Here is a 26,054-nt window from a genome sequence, read left to right as displayed (position 1 = left end):
GATGTCTTGAAGATGGAGCTTCCCCGCGCCGGATGGATGAAGATAGAAGATGCCGTCTGGGTGAAGACTTCTGCGGGCTTGGATGAAGACTTCTGCAGGCTTGGATGAAGACTTCGGCCGCTTGGAGATGAAGACTTCTGCCGGCTTCTTGGAGGATGGATGTCGGATCTTCAAAACTGTAAGTGAATCTTCAGGGGTTAGTGTTAGGATTTTTTAAGGGTGTATTGGGTGGGTTTTATTGTTAGATTAGGGTTTGGGCTGCAATAGAGCTAAATGCCCTTTTAAGGGCAATGCCCATCCAAATGCCCTTTTCAGGGCAATGGGGAGCTTAGGTTTTTTTAGTTAGGGTTTTATTTAGGGGGTTGGTTGTGTGGGTGGTGGGTTTTACTGTTGGGGGTATTTGTATTTTTTATTTACAGGTAAAAGAGCTGATTTCTTTGGGGCAATGCCCCGCAAAAGGCCCTTTTAAGGGCTATTTGTAGTTTATTGTAGGCTAGGGTTTCCTTTTACAAGATACGAGTCCACAGATTTCATCCTTATGGGATATCGCCTCCTGGTCAGCAGGAGGAAGCAAAGAGCACCACAGAAGAGCTGTATATATAGCTCCTCCCTACCCTCCCACCCCAGTCATTCTCTTTGCCTGTGTTAGTGATAGGAAGAGGTACAGTGAGGTGTTAGTTTAGATTCTTCAATCAAGAGTTTATTATTTTTAAATGGTACCAGTGAGTGCTATTTTATTCAAGGGTAAAGCTACAGGCTTTTCAGCAATGGGAACTGAGGAGATTCTACATTCTTAGAAATGGAAGTGAACCAGGCGCCAACTAACGGAGGCTAGGTGAGGTAGGTCGAAATACAAAAATGTATTACATACAATAAGTAGAAACAATAACAATAAAATCACTAAACAATAAAATCATGGATCCATGACGATATAAAAACAATATTCATACAAAAAAGTTAAAACAATATTCATATACAGACGATATAGCAGTAAATTGTAGAAAATACTTGCAATACAATATTGGCAGAAAAATACAAAATACAGAACTCTTCAATATGCAGTGGTCTGGAATAAATGTCTATTGAAGGCCGGTGGGCTTGATTCAGTACTGGAAGATTACAATCCTAATAGTGTGTCCAATTAATGTTGAATCCCAAAAAATATGTGAAATATGTGTCCAAAAAAATTATGTGCAAAATATAAAAATGTATAAAAACAAAGGAATCCAACGTGCTCTATGTGATAATGGTAAAAACAGCAAATAATTCCAAGGAATCAAAAAAATCAAAAAAGTCAATGCACAATCTTTTAACAACGGTGTGTGAAGAACAAAAACTCAAAGTCAAATTCAAAAGTAAAAGAAAAAGCAAAACAAATATTCTCAATATATCCAACAAATCTTATCCAATGGGGGAAAGTGGAGAGATTTTAATTGTTAAGCGTTAGTATTGATTAGCGAAAACAATCTGATATTAGATAACAACATTTATACACATATATATCCATACATATATATATATATGTATATATGGAGTTCTTTAAAACAAATTTAGGAGTCCACCAAGAGGAAACAATTAGGTTGTATTCTCTATTACATATTATATTTTTACCTTATTTTATAAAAAAAGCTTGAATCTAAAAGAACATGAACATAACTATACAGAAATTCACTTAAAAGTGAAAGCATAGAGTCTACTCTAATCGCAAAATCTAGGGATACACAATAGAATCCCAGAAATGTAATTACCATTGCCGCAATTATCCACTTTTTAATTATAAATTCCATTAAGGTAACTATAGAGTTAAGTGAACCCCAGAAAGTTACATTATTTAGGAAGTTACATAACCATGAGTAATTGGTTCCTTCTAGATATAGCCTGAATCCAATTGACCCTCTTCTCTTTATTCAAGAAGAAATTTACACAGATTATAATCAGGGAAGACCTGTATCTATTAACTATATCATAACCATATCATAGGTTTATCAATGACTAACAATCACATTTACTCAATCAATGGAGTTAGACCATCAGTATACATATTATAGGTTATGTTTAGTAATCATTATCCCATTCGGAATTTGGTCACATCATAGGGTTGAGCTTGATTTATTTACTTGAAATTAGGTAACATTATAGAGTTGAGCTTAACCAAGAATCGTTCCCTCTTTTTTCTTCTCTTTTGAAAAACACTCAGCAAACAGGCCCATCTAATAGAAGTTGTATTTATCTATTACTGATGTTGGTAAATATCCTATATCCAAAAAGGTTTAGTTGTTATACAAATCCTCCCAAATAGCATGTTGTAGCGATACATGAACTCGTGCTATATAAATGGAAGGTATACGTCAATGCCCTTACTTTTTTATCTATCTATAGTCATTGTTGTATTCTCCCAACCATCCGATCATGGTCAGTAATCGAGTAAGTCAACTATAATACACACTGTGTAAATTCATTTTGTATACAATCTTGTAATAAATAAGATGTTCCGCAACAGATTAAGAATTCACTTTATTTATGTTTAGATTTTCGTTTAATTTTCGCTTTTTAAAATACGCCAATTCAGGGTGTTATAAGACAAGCTTCAACATTTAATTTTCTGATGCAAATAAAAAAAATTGTATCAATAGTATCTCTCAGCGCTCATAATATCCCAATAATGCTTAATGATAGATGGGGTACCTAGCTGCCCCAAAAAATGGTTAAGAAATGTTGATTGTATATCAGAAAGCGCCTAATTAAAGGCTATGGGAATTAGGTTTGGGAAATACTGTATATATCTGTTATTCCTTATATGGTTAATTCTCATATGTGTAGGAATGTATGCCTGAATGCTGTATAGAAATATATACAATTTATTTCTTCATACAATTAATAAACATATAATAGAAACATACATTTAAAACATGGATCCATGTGACAGTATACAAATATAATAGATTACGATCTTTGTTCATAAAAAACAATAAATTGACATAATAATTCCTAAATTAGTGTCTTAAAAATCTCCAAATCAGTTCCTAAATTAGTTTCTTAAAATCTCTAAAAAATCTTTATAAAATCCTTACAAAATTAATTAAAACATATAATCCGTTGTAGTCCCTAACCGGTTAGGGTGATTTGATATTCTCAAAAAACAGTATTAGTCTCTTATTTGGTGTAACTTCATTAAAAAGTGTGAAACAAAAAATGTGAAGCAAAAAAGAGTGTGAAACACAAAATTTCTTGGCGTGTTGTAATAGTGATAAAAAATATATATATTGAAAAAATATTTTAAAATAGATTCCAAAAAAACTTTTAAAACGTGAAGTCCAATATTCAAAAATCAAAAAGTAAAGCTAATATAAAAGACATAAAGTTCTTCCGTGTTTTAAATCCAAAATGGTGGTTGAGGTGGTTGTGAAATGTCAAATGTGTTAAAAAATGGAGAAAAAAATAATAATGAATTAAATCCAAATCCTTATCAAATAATAAGTCTGTGCTTTCTATGGGTGTAGAAAATTAGAATTGGTGTGAATCTTCCTTCTTCTTAACAAATGGTTTGTTGTTGATATATTGATTATAGGGTATTCGGTCTGTGATGAAAGACTCTATCCTTATAAAACCTGTAAACAACAAAATAACATAGTGCAATAATGCTACAAATGTGATAGAAAAAATGAAAAACTGCTCACCAATGACTGTCAACGCGTTTCGGCCTCTCAGTAAGGCCTTTCTCAAGACTATAGTTTCTGGTGAGTTATGGTGGCTATTTATGGTGCTTTGTGCCAATCAAAGAGTAGTGATTTTGGCGCCAAAAAACGCTATTCAAGCGTAACCCGGAAGTGGTATTCATACTTCTTTTCCTGTTTTGTTCTGGGGCTCTTTTTCTTATATATTTGCCTATTTTCCCCTTTAATTTTGATGTTATATCAGTTTATTATTGTTGTCGATGCACTTAGTATTGTTGTCTTTATAAGACTCTACCTTTATTCTTACCCTTAGCTAACCGGATGTTTACGCTTGTACGGAACACCGGAAGTGACGTCATTGCATATTGCGTCACTTCCGGTATGTTCGTTGTTTACAAACATACTCGTTTCCATGCCGATACTTCCGGTGTTTGTGAAATATTGCGGATTTCACTCAGCAATTAAGATTACAGTTTCTGGTATTAGTGCGGTTTGAGATAAATTGTTATCATAAGAATATATGATAAAGGGATAAAATCTAATGATAAAAGCCGATAAACGAGAAAAAAAAAAAAATATATATATAATATATAATATAATAAATTAGATTCTGTTAGGTTCTGGCATGAATAACATTTTGGTCCTTACAAATATCTAGCATTATAATGATCGCTAAAAAACTAGATCTGAACGATAAAATTACTAATTGGGGTGTCTTGGACTAATGCTATAAAAAACGGTTTCGGATGAGAAATATAATACAAGATGTATAATATAATAAAAGGAGTAAATTTTGCTTGGTAAAATAAGTAAAATTAAAAATTAATAAAATGCATATTAATTTAATAAATACTGGCTTGAATAACAATATAATCCCTACAAATAGATGACAATATGATGATCGCTAAAGGAGACTTAATCTTAATATTGGTAGTCTAACTATAAGTGTTTCTATGTTAGGACAATTTGGATCTATTTATGATGACGGCCCCTAGGTGTACTGGTCCACTAATGGTATTGTTTAAAACTACATAGAGAGGAATATCTTTAATTGTCTATTATTCTATTATTTTGGGATGTCTCTCATGTAATTTGAGAATTCCCCGATAATATTATGGATCTCGGACACCTACCCTTGTGTCTTGGTTAAAGTTAAGTCACCACCCAAAGATGGTGGGGGAAACTACTTCATTTGGTTATCTACTAGTACTGTATGAATAATAAAGTTTCCGGTGACATGTAGCTTTAGGAGCTAGTATGAAAATACATGCTAAGTGGCTATGTGTCATCCTACACAGGATTATATAGGTTGTTATTTCAGGTTTAGTAGATGTGAGAGGTCTTCTCTGTTGTTTAAGCCCCTAGGGTATAAACTATCGATGTCGAAAATCCATCTTGATTCGGCAGTGAGTAAACTTTTTTCGTAGTCCCCTCCTCTCCAATTTGGTTTTACTATTTGTATCCCTGTGTAATGGAAATCTTTTTTGTTTCCCTGATGGTGATTTGTAAAATGTTTGTAAAGTGCAGTCTCTGTGCTTTTGTGTTTGACCTTCAATAGATGTTCCCTGATTCTATCTTTAAGGATTCTGGATGTTTGTCCTATATATTGAAGTCCACAACTGCACCATATCAAATAAATGACTCCTTTGCTGGTACACCTTATCAGGTCATTGATCTTATATTTGACCTTTGTATTAGTTGAGATAACTTCTTTTGTTTTGATACCTCTTTTGCAGGCTTTGCAAGTCAAGCAGGGATAGAAACCTTTGATTTCTTTACCAAACATATCTTTGGTCTTATTTATTATATTTCTAGGTACGCTGGGTGATAGTTTACTCTTCAGATTCTCTGTTTTCTTGTATATAAAAACAGGTCTAGTTGTTAATTTCTCTCCTATCACCTCATCATTTCTTAAAAGTGGCCAGTGCTTTTCTATGATTCTTTCCACAGTTCGTCTGTTCTCGCTAAACTCTGTAATGAAGGGAATAGTGAGTCGATCTTCTTCAAAGTTGATGTTTATTTTCTTTGATTTATAGATTAGGAGATCTTTCCTATCTTTTTGTCTTACTTCTTCAATATTCTGGTTAAGAGTCTCTTCGTCATAGCCTCTTTCCAAAAATTTTTCTTTCATGGTAGTTGCTTGTTCTTCCCATTTACTTGGGTCTGAGCAGTTCTTTTTCAGCCTTAGGAATTGTCCTTTCGGTATATTCGTTTTCCATCTTTCGAGATGGCAGCTTTCCTTGTGTATATAATTATTGCAGTCCACTTCCTTAAAGAAAGTGGACGTCTCGAGCTTGCCATTTGTTATCTCAATTTTAAGGTCCAAAAAGGTAATTCCTTTTCTGCTCATTTCATATGTAAATTTGAGATTCTTAGTATTGTTATTCATGACATTTATTGTGTGTTTCAGATCATCCATGGAACCTTTCCATATCATAATAATATCTTCAATGTACCTTTTGTAGAGGACCAGGTCCGCGCTAGCTGGGCATGATTCCCAAAAGATGAGTTCCCAGTGGCCCATATACAAATTGGCATAGCTGGGCGCGAACCTGGTCCCCATAGCTGTGCCGCATATTTGCTTATAGAATATGCCATCATTCGAAAAGTAATTGTGCGTCAAAATATATTGTATCCCATCCAGAATGAATTGTCTCTGTAGATCAGGTAAATCACAATCTTTTTCCAGGAAGAAATTCACCGCTTCTATTCCACCTTCGTGGGGTATGCTGGTATATAGGGACGTAACGTCGCATGTTACCAGTATATAGTTTTCTTCCCATTCTATATTTTCAAGTGTATTTAGTATCTGGGTAGAGTCCCTCAAATACGATGGTAGCTCAGTTACATATTTTTGTAACTTCCTATCCACATATTCAGACAGGTTACTTGAGAGACTCCCTATCCCCGAAATTATCGGACGGCCTGGGGGTCGTTCCATGGACTTGTGGACTTTTGGGAGGTAATAGAATACTGGGGTTATCGGGTGTTTAATACTAATATATTTAAACTCCTTGTTGTTGAGTATCCCAATGCTATGTGCATCTCCCAAAATTAAGTCCAAGTCCCTCTTGAAATTTTCAATGGGATTCTTCTTCAGAATTTCATAGGTGTCTCGGTCTGATAGGATTCTGTTGCATTCCTCCTCATAGTCTATTTTATTTAGAATGACGATGCCCCCGCCTTTATCTGCTGGTTTTATAACCAAATTGTGATTCTTTTCGAGGGACTTAATTGTATTCATCTGTTCCGTTGAAAGGTTGTGTTTATAGTTGTTCACACTTTTTTGTTTAAGGTCTCTGATTTCATTGCATATCATTGTTTCAAAGGTTTCTATAGTATTGCCTTTGCTGGCAACTGGAAAGAAATTAGATCTAGGTTTTAGATCTGTGTGCAAATAGGGACTGTTGTTACTATTTCCATATTGAGATGCACATGTTTCTAGCGGAGACTTCATAAAATGTCTTTTGAGTGTCAATCTCCTGACAAGCTCCTTTGCATTTATGAAGGTGTTAAATTTATTTAGCCCTTTTGAGGGGGCAAAAGAAAGGCCATAGCTAAGAACTGAGGATTCCTTTTCAGTGAGTTCCTTAGAACTTAGATTGAATATACCTTTAATCTGAGTGCTGGTATGGGTTTGGGGGTTGGTTGCTTTATTCTTATTTAGTTTTCTTCCTCCTCTCTTTCCCCTATGGGTTTTCTTTTTTCTGTGGGTGTGTGAAATTCGTCTTGGTGGGAGTTCTTTCTCTTTGTTGAGCCTCTTTCTAGATCTTTGGTTGCTTTTGATGCTACCCCTAAAAAAGAGTGCCCTGAATTTGATGCTTTTGATTGTTCATTGCTAATGGAGTTTGATGATTGCTTATCTGGGTGTTTGGTTCCCTGCATTGTTTGAGGTGTTGCTCTAATAGTGTTAGTTCTGAATTCTGTATAGTTAGTCGGGGGGTAGTTACTCGTATGGTTATGTTGTTGTTGTTGTCTATGTCCCCCTCTATTATAATCGTATGCCTGATTATCATTGTAGTATCTTTGGGGTCTCTCTTGTCCCCAAAAATGGTTGGGAGCTTCCCCAAAGTTCCTATTTGATCTTTGGTAATATCTATGTTGTGGGTGTTCCTGATCTCTGTTTGTGTATTGACGTGGGGGTGAGTACGATTCTTGATTTGTATTTCTGACATGAAATCCTTCCTTATATGGGGTATCTGAGAATTGTCTGTGATTATATTGTTGTTGATTATCTCTATTTGGATGAGTGTAATATCTATTATAATCCCAGCCCCTTCTCTGTCTGTGATGGCGAAATGTTGCCCTCGGGGTCCTATTATTTATTCTTGTGTTCTGTCCCTGATGCCATCGGTTAAACCTTGGTGTGTATTCTTGGTTCCATGGTGTGTAGTTTTGAATGTATTCATCTCTGTAGTTAGAGTTCTGATATCCTCTACTTTCATCTCTTGGTTTATGTCTTCTCCCTCTATTTGTAACTTCGATCCATTCCCCCTCATTTATAGTGTCCCCATTCTTGTTTTCTTTTATAGTGTTATGCATCTCATCTGTTGTTTGTTGATCGATTTGTTCTTTAGTGTTCTTAATTAATTCTAATTCTCTGTTTAGTTTTCTGGATTTTTTGTTTGTGATGTCCTCTCTAATCTTAGTTACCTTTTTCGTTAGATTTTCCTTTCTTTCTAGGAAATCCTTGGATTCTAATATGAATCCATCGGGCCCTATAAGGTTATCCTCAGTATTCTTTATATCAATATCGACTTTAGTTAGAATGGATTCCCTATAGTCTATAATCGATTGCATAAGTTTTCTTGAGGATTCTATTAAAATCTCCGCCCATTTAGTAAGGAAAATTGGGTCTTCTGATTGGAAGGCACAATCCTTTCTAATGATTAGTCCCTTTGGGATTATATTTAATTCCAGACATTTTTTTAAAAAAGAAATCTCCGCCTTAAATTTGACCTCTTGTACTAATAATTTTTCTAAATCCTTAAAAATAGTGGCATAATCTAAGTTCTCTGTGTTATTCATGCCAGAGTTGGTAATAGAATAATTGATATCTAGGGTTATGTCTTGTCTGATGGATCTAGTAACTTCCATATTGGATATAGATGGTATGGTATGAGTTTATCCTTCTGGTCCCTTTTAGAATGTAAAAAAATCTTAATGTGTAGTTGTGTGGTGGTATATCTAAAACCCAAATGAGCTGCTGGTCGATTGCTAGGGTTGAAAGAACAATTGTATCAATAGTATCTCTCAGCGCTCATAATATCCCAATAATGCTTAATGATAGATGGGGTACCTAGCTGCCCCAAAAAATGGTTAAGAAATGTTGATTGTATATCAGAAAGCGCCTAATTAAAGGCTATGGGAATTAGGTTTGGGAAATACTGTATATATCTGTTATTCCTTATATGGTTAATTCTCATATGTGTAGGAATGTATGCCTGAATGCTGTATAGAAATATATACAATTTATTTCTTCATACAATTAATAAACATATAATAGAAACATACATTTAAAACATGGATCCATGTGACAGTATACAAATATAATAGATTACGATCTTTGTTCATAAAAAACAATAAATTGACATAATAATTCCTAAATTAGTGTCTTAAAAATCTCCAAATCAGTTCCTAAATTAGTTTCTTAAAATCTCTAAAAAATCTTTATAAAATCCTTACAAAATTAATTAAAACATATAATCCGTTGTAGTCCCTAACCGGTTAGGGTGATTTGATATTCTCAAAAAACAGTATTAGTCTCTTATTTGGTGTAACTTCATTAAAAAGTGTGAAACAAAAAATGTGAAGCAAAAAAGAGTGTGAAACACAAAATTTCTTGGCGTGTTGTAATAGTGATAAAAAATATATATATTGAAAAAATATTTTAAAATAGATTCCAAAAAAACTTTTAAAACGTGAAGTCCAATATTCAAAAATCAAAAAGTAAAGCTAATATAAAAGACATAAAGTTCTTCCGTGTTTTAAATCCAAAATGGTGGTTGAGGTGGTTGTGAAATGTCAAATGTGTTAAAAAATGGAGAAAAAAATAATAATGAATTAAATCCTATTAGAAAAATACCATTGGTGTTCTATGTACTGTTACAATACGTTTATACAAGTGACATATTGTTAATCTACAATTTTGCAGATTGTAGAAACTATATGGCAAAGAGCATTTTTTTATATAAATAGCAATTTGCATACAACAAAACCGGAAGTTGGTTTACAAATCACATATCCGGTCAATTGGTATAAAAGGCTATCAGTAAGCATTAGAAATCAGTCTTGATAAAGGCCTAGCAGGGCCGAAACGCGTAGACCAAGCATTGGTAAGCCTGATTTCATTATAGTCCACTATTGTTTAATTTATCACACATTGGATTTATCTTTTTTTTCACAGGATATTCATTTGTGTACTTTGTTGGTGAATTTAATCCCTATATCAAGGAGACTAGTAGTCTCACCACTTTCCCCCATTGGATAAGATTTGTTGGATATATCGAGAATATTTGTTTTGCTTTTTCTTTTACTTTTGAATTTGACTTTGAGTTTTTGTTCTTCACACACCGTTGTTAAAAGATTGTGCATTGACTTTTTAGATTTTTTGGATTCCTTGGATTTTTTGGATTTTTTTGCTTTTTTTTACCATTATCACATAGAGCACGTTGGATTCCATTGTTTTTATACATTTTTATATTTTGCACATAATTTTTTTGGACACATATTTCACATATTTTTTGGGATACAACATTAATTGGACACACTATTAGGATTGTAATCTTCCAGTACTGAATCAAGCCCACCGGCCTTCAATAGACATTTATTCCAGACCACTGCATATTGAAGAGTTCTGTATTTTGTATTTTTCTGCCAATATTGTATTGCAAGTATTTTCTACAATTTACTGCTATATTGTCTGTATATGAATATTGTTTTAACTTTTTTGTATGAATATTGTTTTTATATCGTCATGATCCATGATTTTATTGTTTAGTGATTTTATTGTTATTGTTTCTACTTATTGGAGGAGAGGTCTTTTACACAACGTAAGAACGCCTCTCTTTTTATCTGGTCTACAGACAATTGTGAAACAAGAAACCTTCCTCTGGGAAAGGAATTTTTGAACTCCAACTGATACCCTTGAGACAAGATTTCCAGTGTCCAGGGATCCTGAACGTCTCTTATCCAAGCCTGGACAAAGAGAGAAAGTCTGCCCCCTACATAGGTTACTCACTGAAATTATTTACAAACAGCTTGTGCAAGGGAATGGGAAAGACCAGGTATCCCGTTCTCCCCTTCCCCTATATTTAAGAAAATGTACCCTATAACCGTTAGGGGTTCTTGGCAGACGGTCCCTAAGGTGGAGGGAGCTTTCTCTACCCTGGCTAAGCGTATGACTATCCCTATCAAGGACAGTTGTGCTTTCAAAGACCCCATGGATAAGAAGTTGGAGGGTCTTCTCAAAAAACTCTATGTTCATCAAGGGTTCTTATTGCAACCGGCGGCCTGCATTGTAACAGTCACAACTGCGGCTGCGTAGTGGTTTGACGCTCTAGAAGAGTCTCTTAGGACTGAGACTTCTTTGGAGGAACTACAGGATAGAATTAAGGCTCTTAAGCTGGCTAATTCTTTTATTACGGATGCTTCCTTTCAGATCACCAAATTGGCGGCTAAGAGTTTGGGATTCTCCATCTTAGCACAAAGAACCTTATGGTTGAAATCTTGGTCTGCGGATGTGTCCTCTAAATCCAAGCTTTTGGCTATTCCTTTCAAGGGAAAGACCCTATTCGGGCCTGACTTGAAAGAAATAATTTCTGACATTACAGGAGGTAAGGGTCACCTCCTCCCTCAAGATAAGACATCTAAGCAAAGGCGCAGACAGAGTAATTTTCGTTCCTTTTGAAATTTCAAGGGAGTCCCCTCTTCCTCTTCCACTAAACAGGAAGGGAACTATTCACAAGCCAAGCCCACCTGGAGACCCAACCAGGCTTGGAACAAGGGTAAACAACCCAAGAAGCCTGCTGCTGCTACCAAGACAGCATGAAGGGGCGGCCCCTGATCCAGGACCGGATCTAGTAGGGGGCAGACTTTCTCTCTTTGTCCAGGCTTGGATAAGAGACGTTCAGGATCCCTGGACACTGGAAATCTTGTCTCAAGGGTATCAGTTGGAGTTCAAAAATTCCTTTCCCAGAGGAAGGTTTCTTGTTTCACGATTGTCTGTAGACCAGATAAAAAGAGAGGCGTTCTTACGTTGTGTAAAAGACCTCTCCTCCATGGGAGTAATTTGTCCCGTTCCAATAGAGGAACAGGGGCAGGGGTTTTACTCAAATCTTTTTGTAGTTCCCAAAAAAGAGGGAACGTTCCAACCCATCTTAGATCTCAAGAGTCTAAACAAGTTTCTCAGAGTCCCATCCTTCAAAATGGAGACTATTTGGATAATTCTTCCATTGATCCAGGAGGGTCAATATATGACTACCGGGGATTTAAAGGATGCATACCTTCATATTCCTATCCACAGAGATCATCACAAGTTCCTGAGGTTTGCCTTTCTGGACAAACATTTTCAGTTTGTGGCCCTTCCTTTCGGTCTGGCCACTGCACTCAGAATCTTCACAAAGGTTCTGCGGTCTCTGCTAGTGGTTCTCAGGCCACAGGGCATTGTGGTGGCGCCTTATCTGGACGATATTATGATCCAAGCGTTGTCTTATCAGCTGACAAAGTCTCATACCGACATTGTTCTGTAAGGACTCACGGGTGGAAGGTGAATCTAGAAAAGAGTTCCCTAATTCCACAGACAAGAGTTCCTTTCCTGGGAACTCTAATCGACTCTCTATCCATGAAAATCTTTCTGATGGAAGTCAGAAAGTTAAAGATTTTGAATACATGTCGAACCCTTAAGTCCAATCCTCGGCCGTCAGTGGCTCAGTGCATGGAAGCGATTGGATTGATGGTGGCAGCAATGGACATCATTCCATTTGCTCGCTTTCATCTCAGACCTCTACAACTGAGCATGCTCAGACAATGGAATGGAGATTATGCAAATTTGTCTCCCCAAATAGATCTCGATCAGGAGACAAGGGACTCTCTTCTTTGGTGGTTGTCGTCGGATCATCTCTCCCAAGGGACGTGCTTCCGCAGACCCTCATGGGTGATAGTGACAACGGACGCCATCCAGCTAGGATGGGGTGCAGTCTGGAACTCCCTGAAGGCTCAGGGTGTGTGGACCAGGTCGGAGTCTCTACTTCCAATCAATATTCTGGAGTTGAGAGCAATATACAATGCGCTTCAGGCTTGGCCTCAGTTGGCTTTGGCCAAATTCATCACATTCCAGTCGGACAACATCACGACTGTGGCTTACATCAATCATCAGGGAGGAACAATAAGATCCTTGGCGACGATAGAAGTATCCAAGATAATTCAGTGGGCAGAAACTCACTCTTGTTATCTGTCAGCTTGTTATCTGTCAGCAATCTACATCCCAGGAGTGGACAACTGGGAGGCGGATTTCTTGAGCAGACAGACGTTTCATCCGGGGGAATGGGAACTTCATCCGAAGGTCTTTGCCAGCCTGATTCTCAGTTGGGGGCAGGCCGGAGCTGGATCTTATGGCATCTCGTCAGAATGCCAAGCTCCCGAGATACGGATCCAGGTCCAGGGATCTTCAGGCCGAACTGATAGATGCCTTGGCAGTGCCTTGGTCGTTCAACCTAGCTTATGTGTTTCCTCCGTTTGCTCTCCTTCCTCGGGTGATTGCTCGAGTCAAACAGGAGAGGGCATCGGTGATTCTCATCGCTCCTGCGTGGCCTCGCAGGACTTGGTATGCCGATCTGGTGGACATGTCATCTCTGCCACCGTGGAAGCTTCCATTGAGGCAGGACCTTCTCATTCAGGGATCCTTCCATCATCTGAATCTAATTTCTCTGCAGCTGACTGCTTGGAAATTGAACACTTGATTTTATCTAAGCGAGGGTTCTCTGATTCGGTCATTGATACCTTGATTCAGGCACGCAAGCCTGTTACTAGAAAAATTTACCATAAGATATGGCGTAAATAACTTTATTGGTGTGAATCCAAGGGCTACTCATGGAGTAAGGTTAGGATTCCTAGGATTTTATCTTTTCTCCAGGAAGGATTGGAGAAAGGGTTGTCAGCAAGTTCCTTAAAGGGACAGATTTCTGCTTTGTCTATCTTGCTACACAAGCGCCTGGCAGATGTTCCAGATGTTCAATCTTTTTGCCAGGCTCTGACTAGAATTAAGCCTGTGTTTCGACAAATTGCTCCTCCTTGGAGTTTGAATTTAGTTCTTAATGTTCTTCAAGGGGTTCCGTTTGAACCTATGCATTCCATAGATATTAAGTTATTATCTTGGAAGGTTTTATTTTTGGTAGCTATTTCTTCTGCTCGCAGAGTTTCTGAGCTTTCGGCATTACAGTGTGATTCTCCTTATCTTATTTTCCATTCTGATAAGGTAGTGTTATGTACCAAACCTGGTTTTCTTCCTAAGGTTGTTTCTAACAAAAATATTAATCAGGAAATTGTTGTTCCTTCCTTGTTTCCTAACCCTTCTTCTAAGAAGGCGTGTCTGTTACATAATTTGGATGTAGTCTGTGCCTTGAAGTTCTACTTGCAGGCGACTAAGGATTTTCATCAAACATCTTCCTTGTTTGTGTTTTTTTCTGGGAAACGTAGGGGCCAGAAAGCTAAGGCTACCTCTCTTTCTTTTTGGCTGAAGAGTATCATCCGTGTTACATATGAGACTGCTGGACAGCAGCCTCCAGAACGAATTACGGCTCATTCCACTAGGGCTGTGGCTTCCTCATGGGCATTTAAAAATGATGCTTCTGTTGAACAGATTTGCAAGGCTGCAACTTGGTTGTCTCTTCATATTTTTTTCCAAATTTTACAAATTTGATACTTCTGCCTCGTCAGAGGCTGTTTTTGGGAGAAAGGTTCTTCAAGCAGTGGTGCCTTCCGTTTAGGTTCCTATCTTGTCCCTCCCTTTCATCCGTGTCCTATAGCTTTGGTATTGTATCCCATAAATAAGGATGAAATCCGTTGACTCGTCGTATCTTGTAAAAGAAAAGGAAATGTATGCTTACCTGATAAATTTATTTCTTTTACGATACGACGAGTCCACGGCCCACCCTGTCATTTTCTAAGACAGGTCTTTATTTTTTGTTAAACTTCAGTCACCTCTGCACCTTGGCTTTTCCGTTCTCTTCCTAACTTCAGTCGAATGACTGGAGTGAGAGGGAAGGGAGGAGCTATATATACAGCTCTGCTGTGGTGCTCTTTGCATTCTCCTGCTGAACAGGAGGCGATATCCTATAAGTAAGGATGAAATCTGTGGACTTGTTGTATCGTAAAAGAAATAAATTAATCAGGTAAGCATAAATTTCCTTTTTTTATTTTCATAGGGCCCTTAGATTAGGTGTAATTAGTTTAAATCTTTAATAATTTATTTTTTATTTTGTGTAACTTAGTGTTTATTATTTTTTGTAACTTAGTAATTTTTTAGTGTAGATTTAAATTATTTGAGTAGGGTTAGGTGTTTAAATATATAATATAGTTAATTTAAAGGGACACTAAACCCAAATTTTTCTTTCTTGATTCAGATAGAGCATGCACTTTTGTAGCAACTTTCTAATTTACTCCTATTATCAATTTTTATTAGTTCTCTTGTTATCTTTATTTGAAAAAGAAGGCATGTATGCTTTTTTTTTGTTCAGTACTCTGGACAGCACTTTTTTATTGGTGGATGAATTTATCCACCAATCGGCAAGAACAACCCAGGTTGTTCACAAAAAATGGGCCGGCATCTAAACTTACATTCTTGCATTTCAAATAAATATACCAAGAGAATGAAGAAAATTTGATAATAGGAGTAAATTAGAAAGTTGCTTAAAATTGCATGCTCTATCTGAATCAGGAAAGATAAATTTTGGGTTCAGTGTCCCTTTAATTTGTAGTTTAATGTAATTTAGTCTAATAGGGTAGGTTAATTATTAGTTTAATATAGTTTAATTTAATTCTACAGGTAAGTTTAAATTTATTATAAGATAGGGATGAGTTAATATATAATGTAAAGTTAGCGGGTTGTTAGGTTTAGGGGTTAATAGTTTAATTTAGTTTATGGCGATGTGGGGGGCTGGCGGTTTAGTGGTTAATAGGTTTAGTAAGTGCTAGTGATCTGGGAGGCCAGGGGTTTAGGGGTTAATACATTTATTTAGTTGCGGTGGGCTCTGGGAGCGGCGGGATAGGGGTTAATAACTTTATGTAGGTGGCGGCGGTGTCGGGAGCAGCAGATTAGGGGTTAATAACTTTTATTTAGGTGGCGGCGGTGTCGGGACGGCAGAATAGGGGTTAATAAGTATAATGTAGGGGGCGGCAGATTAGGGGTGTTTACACTCGGGGATTATGTTAGGGTGTTAGGTGTAAACATAACTTTTATTCTCACATAGAAATCAATGGAATATCAGGCAGCAGCGAACATGAGCTTTTGCTGCTTTCAGACTCCCATTGATTCCTATGGCATCCGCCGCCTCCAGGACGGCGGATTGAAAAGCAGGTACGCTGGGCCGGAATAGTGGCGAGCGTACCTGCTAGGAATTTGTTAACTAGCAAAAGTAGTCAGATAGTGCTGAATTTCATTCGGAACATCTGTAGTGACGTAAGCATCGATCTGTGGCGGACTGAGTCCGGCGGATCGTATGTTACGTCACAGATTTCTACTTTTGCTGGTCTGTAGGCTTTGATAACTAAGGGGAATCGGGCTCGCCACAATTACGCTGTGGATTTCCAGCTTATTTGCGGTTGACGACTTAATAAATAGGGGCCATTATCTTCATTTGTACTAGTACGGTATTTTTCAGTATCCTCAAAACATCTCAACTGTGTTTTAAACTCTGCAAAAGTTACTTTTCCATCACCCTGTGTAATGTGTACGGCAAACGGTTTAAATGATTCAGGCAAACAAAATCATAGCAATCAACAATCCGTCACTTAATGTTTCTCCAGCATTTCTCAGTGCTGTAATGGCTATCTCTGCACGTATAATATAGTCTGTCACTTTCATTTACAGTTTTCTGAAGACATGTCAGTTCAGTATATAAACTTATTATGCAGGGCTTTCCTTTACCTGCATAATAGTCTCTCAATATTTGAAGAGCCTTTCTTCCATCATCAGCTGCTTTTCTCATAATCAGAGACAAACTTTTATCATCTAAACATTGAATTAATTCAGCATAAGGTTCCTCATTCTTACTGTCATCTTCATCCTCCACTGTCTGCAGCATAAGCTTCCTCATTCTTACTGTGATCTTGATCCTCCTCTTCACTGTCTGCAGCATATGCTTCCTCATTCTTACTGTGATCTTCATCCCCCTCTTCACTGTTTGCAGCATAAGCTTCCTCATTCTTACTGTGATCTTCATCCTCCTCTTCACTGTCTGCAGGCATAAGCTTCCTCATTCTTACTGTGATTTTCATCCTCATCTTCACTGTCTGCAGCATAAGCTTCCTCATTCTTACTGTGATCTTCATCCCCCTCTTCACTGTCTGCAGCATAAGCTTCCTCATTCTTACTGTGATCTTCATCCTCCTCTTCACTGTCTGCAGCATATGCGTCCTCATTCTTACTTTGATCTTCATTCTCCTCTTCACTGACTGCAACATAAGCTTCCTCATTCTTACTGTGATCTTTATCCTCCTCTTCACTGTCTGCAGCATAGGCTTCCTCATTCTTACTGTGATCTTCATCCTCATCTTCACTGTCTGCAGGCATATGCTTCCTCATTCTTACTGTGATCTTCATCCTCCTTTTCATTGTCTGCAGGCACATGCTTCCTCATTCTTACTGTGATCTTCAGCCTCTTCTTCACTGTCTGCAACATATTCTTCCTCATTCTTACTGTGATCTTCATCCTCCTCTTCACTGTCTGCAGCATTAGCTTCCTCATTCTTACTGTGATCTTCATCCTCCTCTTCACTGTCTGCAGCATAAGCTTCCTCATTCTTACTGTGATCTTCATCCTCCTCTTCATTGTCTGCAGGCATATGCTTCCTCATTCTTACTGTGATCTTCATCCTCCTCTTCACTGTCTGCAGCATAAGCTTCCTCAATCTTACTGTGATCGTCATCCTCCTCTTCACTGTCTGCAGACACATGCTTCTTCATTCTTACTGTGATCTTCATCCTCCTCTTCACTGTTTGCAGGCATATGCTTCCTCATTCTTACTGTGATCTTCATCCTCCTCTTCACTGTCTGCAGCATAAGCTTCCTCATTCTTACTGTGATCTTCACCCTCCTCTTAAGTATCTGCAGGCATATGCTTCCTCATTCTTACTGTGATCTTCGTCCTCCTCTTCAGTGTCTGCAGGCACATGCTTCCACATTCTTACTATGATCTTCTTCCTCCTCTTCAGTGTCTGCATGCATATGCTTCCACATTCTTACTGTGATTGTCATCCTCCTCTTCACTGTCTGCAGGCTCATGCTTTCTAATTCTTACTGTGATCGTCATCCTCCTCTTCACTGTCTGCAGGCATATGCTTCCTCATTCATACTGTGATCTTCATCCTCCTCTTCACTGTCTGCTGGCATAAGCTTCCTCATTCTTACTGTGATCTTCATCCTGCTCTTCAGTGTCTGCAGCATAAGCTTCCTCATTCTTACTGTGATCTTCATCCTCCTAGTCACTGTCTGCAGGCATATGCTTCCTCATTCTTACTGTGATCTTCATCATCCTCCTTCACTGTCTGCAGCATAAGCTTCCTCATTCTTACTGTGATCTTCATCCTCCTCTTCACTGTCTGCAGGCATAAGCTTCCTCATTCTTACTGTGATCTTCATCCTCCTCTTCACTGTCTGCAGGCATATGCTTCCTCATTCTTACGGTGATCTTCATCCTCCTCTTCACTGTCTGCAGGCATATGCTTCCTCATTCTTACGGTGATCTTCATCCTCCTCGTCACTGTCTGCAGGCATATGCTTCCTCATTCTTACTGTGATCTTCATCCTCCTCTTCACTGTCTGCAGGCACATGCTTCCTCGTTCTTACTGTGATCTTCATCCTGCTCTTCACTGTCTGCAGCATAAGCTTCCTCATTCATACTGTGATCTTCATCCTCTTCACTTTCTGCAGCATTAGCTTCCTCATTCTTACTGTGATCTTCATCCTTCTCTTCACTGTCTGCAGGCACATGCTTCCTCATTCTTACTGTGATCTTCATCCTGCTCTTCACTGTCTGCAGCATAAGCTTCCTCATTCTTACTGTGATCTTCATCCTCCTCTTCACTGTCTGCAGCATAAGCTTCCTCATTCTTACTGTGATCTTCATCCTCCTCTTCACTGTCTGCAGCATAAGTTTCCTTATTCTTACTGTGATCTTCATCTTCACCTTCACTGTCTGCAGGCATATGCTTCCTCATTCTTACTGTGATCTTCAGCCTCATCTTCACTGTCTGCAGCATAAGCTTCCTCATTCTTACTGTGATCTTTATCCTCCTCTTCACTGTCTGCAGCATAGGCTTCCTCATTCTTACTGTGATCTTCATCCTCATCTTCACTGTCTGCAGGCATATGCTTCCTCATTCTTACTGTGATCTTCATCCTCCTTTTCATTGTCTGCAGGCACATGCTTCCTCATTCTTACTGTGATCTTCAGCCTCTTCTTCACTGTCTGCAACATATTCTTCCTCATTCTTACTGTGATCTTCATCCTCCTCTTCACTGTCTGCAGCATTAGCTTCCTCATTCTTACTGTGATCTTCATCCTCCTCTTCACTGTCTGCAGCATAAGCTTCCTCATTCTTACTGTGATCTTCATCCTCCTCTTCATTGTCTGCAGGCATATGCTTCCTCATTCTTACTGTGATCTTCATCCTCCTCTTCACTGTCTGCAGCATAAGCTTCCTCAATCTTACTGTGATCGTCATCCTCCTCTTCACTGTCTGCAGACACATGCTTCTTCATTCTTACTGTGATCTTCATCCTCCTCTTCACTGTTTGCAGGCATATGCTTCCTCATTCTTACTGTGATCTTCATCCTCCTCTTCACTGTCTGCAGCATAAGCTTCCTCATTCTTACTGTGATCTTCACCCTCCTCTTAAGTATCTGCAGGCATATGCTTCCTCATTCTTACTGTGATCTTCGTCCTCCTCTTCAGTGTCTGCAGGCACATGCTTCCACATTCTTACTATGATCTTCTTCCTCCTCTTCAGTGTCTGCATGCATATGCTTCCACATTCTTACTGTGATTGTCATCCTCCTCTTCACTGTCTGCAGGCTCATGCTTTCTAATTCTTACTGTGATCGTCATCCTCCTCTTCACTGTCTGCAGGCATATGCTTCCTCATTCATACTGTGATCTTCATCCTCCTCTTCACTGTCTGCTGGCATAAGCTTCCTCATTCTTACTGTGATCTTCATCCTGCTCTTCAGTGTCTGCAGCATAAGCTTCCTCATTCTTACTGTGATCTTCATCCTCCTAGTCACTGTCTGCAGGCATATGCTTCCTCATTCTTACTGTGATCTTCATCATCCTCCTTCACTGTCTGCAGCATAAGCTTCCTCATTCTTACTGTGATCTTCATCCTCCTCTTCACTGTCTGCAGGCATAAGCTTCCTCATTCTTACTGTGATCTTCATCCTCCTCTTCACTGTCTGCAGGCATATGCTTCCTCATTCTTACGGTGATCTTCATCCTCCTCTTCACTGTCTGCAGGCATATGCTTCCTCATTCTTACGGTGATCTTCATCCTCCTCGTCACTGTCTGCAGGCATATGCTTCCTCATTCTTACTGTGATCTTCATCCTCCTCTTCACTGTCTGCAGGCACATGCTTCCTCGTTCTTACTGTGATCTTCATCCTGCTCTTCACTGTCTGCAGCATAAGCTTCCTCATTCATACTGTGATCTTCATCCTCTTCACTTTCTGCAGCATTAGCTTCCTCATTCTTACTGTGATCTTCATCCTTCTCTTCACTGTCTGCAGGCACATGCTTCCTCATTCTTACTGTGATCTTCATCCTGCTCTTCACTGTCTGCAGCATAAGCTTCCTCATTCTTACTGTGATCTTCATCCTCCTCTTCACTGTCTGCAGCATAAGCTTCCTCATTCTTACTGTGATCTTCATCCTCCTCTTCACTGTCTGCAGCATAAGTTTCCTTATTCTTACTGTGATCTTCATCTTCACCTTCACTGTCTGCAGGCATATGCTTCCTCATTCTTACTGTGATCTTCAGCCTCATCTTCACTGTCTGCAGCATAAGCTTCCTCATTCTTACTGTGATCTTCATCCTCCTCTTCACTGTCTGCAGGCATATGCTTCCTCATTCTTACGGTGATCTTCATCCTCCTCGTCACTGTCTGCAGGCATATGCTTCCTCATTCTTACTGTGATCTTCATCCTCCTCTTCACTGTCTGCAGGCACATGCTTCCTCGTTCTTACTGTGATCTTCATCCTGCTCTTCACTGTCTGCAGCATAAGCTTCCTCATTCATACTGTGATCTTCATCCTCTTCACTTTCTGCAGCATTAGCTTCCTCATTCTTACTGTGATCTTCATCCTTCTCTTCACTGTCTGCAGGCACATGCTTCCTCATTCTTACTGTGATCTTCATCCTGCTCTTCACTGTCTGCAGCATAAGCTTCCTCATTCTTACTGTGATCTTCATCCTCCTCTTCACTGTCTGCAGCATAAGCTTCCTCATTCTTACTGTGATCTTCATCCTCCTCTTCACTGTCTGCAGCATAAGTTTCCTTATTCTTACTGTGATCTTCATCTTCACCTTCACTGTCTGCAGGCATATGCTTCCTCATTCTTACTGTGATCTTCAGCCTCATCTTCACTGTCTGCAGCATAAGCTTCCTCATTCTTACTGTGATCTTCATCCTCATCTTCACTGTCTGCAGGCATATGCTTCCTCATTCTTACTGTGATCTTCATATCCTCCTTTTCATTGTCTGCAGGCACATGCTTCCTCATTCTTACTGTGATCTTCAGCCTCATCTTCACTGTCTGCAGCATAAGCTTCCTCATTCTTACTGTGATCTTCATCCTCATCTTCACTGTCTGCAGCATAAGCTTCCTCATTCTTACTGTGATCTTCATCCTCCAATTCACTGTCTGCAGCATATGCTTCCTTATTCTTACTGTGATCTTCATCCTGCTCTTCACTGTCTGCAGGCATATGCTTCCTCATTCTTACTGTGATGTTCATCCTCCTCTTCACTGTCTGCAGGCATATGCTACCTCATTCTTACTCTGTCTGCAGCATATGCTTCCTCATTCTTACTGTGATCTTCATCCTCCAATTCACTGTCTGCAGCATATGCTTCCTTATTCTTACTGTGATCTTCATCCTCATCTTCACTGTCTGCAGGCATATGCTTCCTCATTTTTACTGTGATCTTCACTCTCTTCTTCACTGTCTGCAGCATATGCTTCCTCATTCTTACTGTGATCTTCATCCTCCAATTCACTGTCTGCAGCATATGCTTCCTTATTCTTACTGTGATCTTCATCCTGCTCTTCACTGTCTGCAGGCATATGCTTCCTCATTCTTACTGTGATCTTCATCCTCCTCTTCACTGTCTGCAGGCATATGCTACCTCATTCTTACTGTGATCTTCATCCTCCTCTTAAGTGTCTGCAGCATAAGCTTCCTCATTCTTACTGTGATCTTCATCCTGCTCTTCACTGTCTGCAGCATGATCTTCCTCATTCTTACTGTGATCTTCATCCTTCTCTTCACTGTCTGCAGCATAAGCTTCCTCATTCTTACTGTGATCTTCATCCTCCTCTTCACTGTCTGCAGCCATATGCTTCCTCATTCTTACGGTGATCTTCATCCTCCTCTTCACTGTCTGCAGGCACATGCTTCCTCGTTCTTACTGTGATCTTCATCCTGCTCTTCACTGTCTGCAGCATAAGCTGCAGCATAAGCTCATTCTTACTGTGATCTTCATCCTCCTCTTCACTGTCTGCAGCATAAGCTTCCTCATTCTTACTGTGATCTTCATCCTCCTCTTCACTGTCTGCAACATAAGCTTCCTCATTCTTACTGTGATCTTCATCCTCATCTTCACTGTCTGCAGGCATATGCTTCCTCATTTTTACTGTGATCTTCATCCTCATCTTCACTGTCTGCAGCATAAGCTTCCTCATTCTTACTGTGATCTTAATCCTCATCTTCACTGTCTGCAGGCACATGCTTCCTCATTCTTACTGTGATCTTCATCCTCCTTTTCATTGTCTGCAGGCACATGCTTCCTCATTCTTACTGTGATCTTCAGTCTCTTCTTCACTGTCTGCAGCATATGCTTCCTCATTCTTACTGTGATCTTCATCCTCCAATTCACTGTCTGCAGGCATATGCTTCCTCATTCTTACTGTGATCTTCATCCTCATATTCACTGTCTGCAGCATAAGCTTCCTCATTCTTACTGTGATCTTAATCCTCCTCTTCACTGTCTGCAGGCATATGCTTCCTCATTCTTACGGTGATCTTCATCCTCATCTTCACTGTCTGCAGCATATGCTACCTCATTCTTACTGTGATCTTCATCCTCCTCTTCACTGTCTGCAGCATATGCTACCTCATTCTTACTGTGATCTTCATCCTCCTCTTCACTGTCTTCAGGCACACTCAGGATGGTTTCTTTAAGCTTCAGCAATCTCAGATGTCCCAAGAATTTAGTCTCCCAAAGTTCATAATTATTTTCATCTCCATCAAAGCAAAGTCTGCTCCATCGGTTTCCTGCATCCCTCCTGGGCCCATAACCTGTTGCCATTCTTTTATTATTAGGGTAGGATAACCGGATATATAAATTATTTTATATAAAGATGGAGGAAAAATCACAGAGGCACTTCTTGCTTCTATGTCTTTATTATATTACACTGCTTCTGCTTCCTGTGTTAGGAGGAAGGAGGAGGTAACAACATAAAATAAACTTTATTTACCACTTCTGTTAACATACAATGTATATAGGCTACAACACTGTAAGAGCACTTTCAGTGTATATCTCAACAAAAGATAGCAAGAGAATGAAGAAAAATTGATAATAGGAGTAAATTAGAAAGTTGCTTAAAATTGCTGCTCTATCTGATTCATGAAAGAAAAAATTTGGGTTCAGTGTCCCTTTAATTTCTCCTTTTTAAAAATGAAGACTGGGGACTGTTATAAATCTCTTCAAGGTTGGGATTTATAGGTAGAGGGCTGCTTGATATTATTAGGCAGTTAAGCCAATGAGTATGTGTGAGGTAATTGTGTGGGCACAAAGTGACAAAAACATTGTCCTCAAAGGGAGACTGGGATCGACATCGTTATTCCCTTTATCGTTAATGGAACTAGGAAGGGGTTCAGGCACTTCCCTTATAACATACATAGGGCCTCTGTACTAGCGCTTACCACAGGTTTTCTGTGGCGCAGCTTGCAGTGCGGTATTAGTTAAGTTATAAGCCACAAAAAAGACATCCATGAGGGAACCTCAGGAATCGGTATTCATTAGCACGAAGCTGATATTTCTTGTGCCATTTCGCCCGATCATTTGGGCTATTAGGTGTATCAACAGTATCCCTATGGGCATTAGGCCTTTATTTTCACTGTGTGTGGTTGTGTGAGAGTAGATCGTCTCTATGCGGCACTGCCGTCTTGTCAGCCTGACATGTATGCTGCTTATAACTGTGGTGTGAAGGGCAATATAACATGTCCGTGGGCGCAATTTGTTTTTGACTGATATATTTAAAAAGTAGGTCATCATGGCGTCGTCCTTTTTTTTTTTTTTTTTTTTTTTTTTTTTTATATATCTTTTTATTGATTTCCAACATATTTGTTTTTACAATAGAAAGGCAAAAGAAAAAACAAAAAATAACACAAAAACAATAATAAAGAGAAAAAATTGAACATTTACAACTTGTATGATATCAGTACATGATCAGTTAAACATTATATATCTAGTTTTTACTACTAATCAATTGAAAAGATCGATCAAAAATGAAAAAGAGGATTGATTCTTCCTCAACTGATACTTTCTCTCTTTATTTTTCTATTGAGCCCTAAAAGAAAATTGTTCTCTCTCTCCTCTTCTTCCCCTTTCCGTCTTCGTCCCTCCTCCTTCTACGCTCCCTCCCTCTCCCCCTCACTCTCTCTCATCCTCTCTCTCCCCTTCTATTTCCACTTTCCTTTTTTAATCAAAACAAATTGTATACAAGTATGATAAATACAACAACAACAGATGGGGGAAGAAAAAAAAAAAAAAAAAAAAGAAGGGAAATAATTCATCCCCTCTTCCCTCTTCCCCTCCCTCCTCCCCTCCTCTCCCTCTCCGTCATGTTACCATATCCCTAGTAGTACTAACTCTGTGTTCCTGAACGGATAGATTAAGTATTCAATTTCACTCAAAGAGAAGGATTTGATAAAGATTGACCATTTTCTAAAGAATCTTATTACGCTATTTTCATTATTTAAATCCGTATCTATCTGCTCATGTATGCACTGCTTTTTGAGACAATTTTTAACCTCTTGGATACTGGGGGGTGTCCTATTTTTCCATTTTTTAAGAATTAAATATCTTACTGCCAAAATAGCTAAGTTTACAATCTTAGTGTTCATGAGCCTATGTGTAATGGTGATAGTGTTGGAGGAGAGGCTCCTTTTGCCCCAAGCCAGTATTGTATTTTTAGCCAAAATTGCTGAATGATAGGGCATTCCCACATCATATGTATAGTATTTGCTAAAGGCAGGGAGCATCTAGGACATCTAGTAAAGTCGGGGCTCCCACATTTAAAACCTTTCTCAGGGGTGAAGAAGGTTTCTAATAACAATTTTACATGGGTCTCTCTCCATGTAGATGAAAGAGTGATTCTTGAGACCTCTGATATAGAAAATTACTCCAATGTCTCTGCAATTTTGTGGAAGTGTCGGTGCCCATTTGATAAGTATATTTTCCAGATTTGTATCTCCCTTTAAGGAAACTAAATCTAGATAACTAGTCGATATAGACAGGATGCCATTTTTGGCTAAAGTTAACCATTTTTCTATGGGTCCAAGTGTCCAATTCCATCCTATTTTGTGTACTAAACTTAAGGCTAAGTGTCTTGCCTGCAGATATGTAAAGAACTCCTTATGTGGGATATTAAACTCCTCTCTTAAAGAGCCAAAAGTTTTTATACATTTCCTATCAAAGTCAAGTAGCTGAGAGATTTTACTAAGACCCAGTGCTTCCCATCTTTGAAAGAGAGGTGATTGAATTCCAGCTTGGAATTGTGGATTCCCTGTTATTGGGGTAATTCTAGACCCAGTGTATTCTATGTTTAATAGTTTACAAACTTTCCACCAGATCTTAAGTGGGTTAAACATGGAACTC

At 38.7% G+C, this 26,054-nt stretch overlaps 1 protein-coding gene across 1 annotated transcript in view; it reads left to right on the top strand.

Moving 5' to 3' along the window:
- The window catches only part of LOC128640585 (centrosome-associated protein CEP250-like), a 220,112-nt gene that overhangs the window by 126,575 nt on the left and 67,483 nt on the right, over positions 1-26,054 (top strand).

Source organism: Bombina bombina, chromosome 9 (genome assembly GCF_027579735.1).
Source record: "Bombina bombina isolate aBomBom1 chromosome 9, aBomBom1.pri, whole genome shotgun sequence".
Classification (NCBI taxonomy): domain Eukaryota; kingdom Metazoa; phylum Chordata; class Amphibia; order Anura; family Bombinatoridae; genus Bombina; species Bombina bombina.
Note: the sequence above shows the minus strand (reverse complement) of the source record. Positions and strands in the feature narration are given on the sequence as shown.